This window comes from Mirounga leonina, unplaced genomic scaffold, assembly GCF_011800145.1.
Source record: "Mirounga leonina isolate KUSES-001 unplaced genomic scaffold, KU_Mleo_1.0 Mir_55, whole genome shotgun sequence".
In the NCBI taxonomy this organism is placed as follows: Eukaryota; Metazoa; Chordata; class Mammalia; order Carnivora; family Phocidae; genus Mirounga; species Mirounga leonina.
The window spans coordinates 9,672,086-9,673,144 of record NW_023270816.1 but is presented as its reverse complement, the minus strand read 5'-3'; the positions used below and the strand labels follow the sequence as shown (position 1 = coordinate 9,673,144).

The window sequence follows — 1,059 nt, the reverse complement described above, 5'->3', positions numbered from 1 at the left end:
GACCCCTCCTGGACCGGCCCCGTCCCCACCGGACCCCTCCTGGACCGGCCCCGTCCAACCCCCATCCCACCGGACCCCTCTTGGACCGCCCCCGTCCCACTGGACCCCTCTTGGACCGCCCCCGTCCCACCGGACCCCTCTTGGGCCGCCCCCGCAGGAAAACCTGGTGCCCGCGTGTGAGTTGCACATGGTGGCCTATCTGCGCCGTCTGGCCACCTGCCCGGCTCCTTGGGTGCGCCCAGCGCTGGACGCAGAGCCTGCATGAACCCGGGCTCTGCAGGCCTCCGGGGCTGCACACCCTGTACTCACGCCCGCATCACCCACTCTAAGCAGTGCCCTCCACGCAAGCGCCGTGGGAGGCCTACCTTCACCTGTTACCTGGGCGAAGGCAGAGGGGAGGACGGGGCCCAGGAAGCTCCTGGGCCAGGCTGCTGGGGGTGGATCATGATGACTTTACCAGAGGCCCTTTTTTGGTTTGGTTTGTTTTGTTCTAAACGCTCTAATTTAGCCAGGCTACCTCTCTACTGATCACTATCCCACTGGGGTAATGACCATCTTTTGCTTAACAGAAGGATATTTTTGACTACGAGGTGTCTTCTGCGATGATTTTAATTGGACGGAGATGACAAGGCTGTGTTTAAACTCAGGTGCAGTAGGGACTACGGCCCTCAGCGGCCAAGACGGTAAGGAGCAGGATGGTACCTGCAGGAGAGGCCCGGGTAAGCAAGGCGGTCAGGCCAGGGCCCCGGCATTACCGTACCCTGGCCTTCTCTTCCCAGAGTAACTACTGCGTTTATGAGGTCGCCGTTAAGGATGACAAAGCAAAAATTCATGGCAAATCTCGTCGCCTCATACTGACCGCTGCTCATGCTGGGTCAACGCTTCAGAGATTTCTCAAGGCAGCTGTTCTCGTCGGAGAGTAGGTGGAAATCATTTTACAGAAAGAAGATCAGCGATTTTTAAAATATGTCACTTAATAGATTCCATATTGCTTGTAACGAACCAAAGAAAATTAAAAGAAAGGAAATATATGTTGATACATGTTTTTCTTAATAAGTG

General features: G+C 55.8%; 1 long non-coding RNA gene across 1 annotated transcript in view; it reads left to right on the top strand.

The window, feature by feature from the left end:
- Window positions 1–854, top strand: part of LOC118001944 — a 1,143-nt gene extending 289 nt beyond the window's left edge. Inside the window, exons 2-3 of the long non-coding RNA XR_004676891.1 lie at window positions 570–683; window positions 780–854. This is a non-coding gene — a long non-coding RNA (uncharacterized LOC118001944). The remainder of the gene's footprint in view (window positions 1–569; window positions 684–779) is intronic.
- The last annotated feature ends 205 nt before the right edge of the window (window positions 855–1,059 follow it).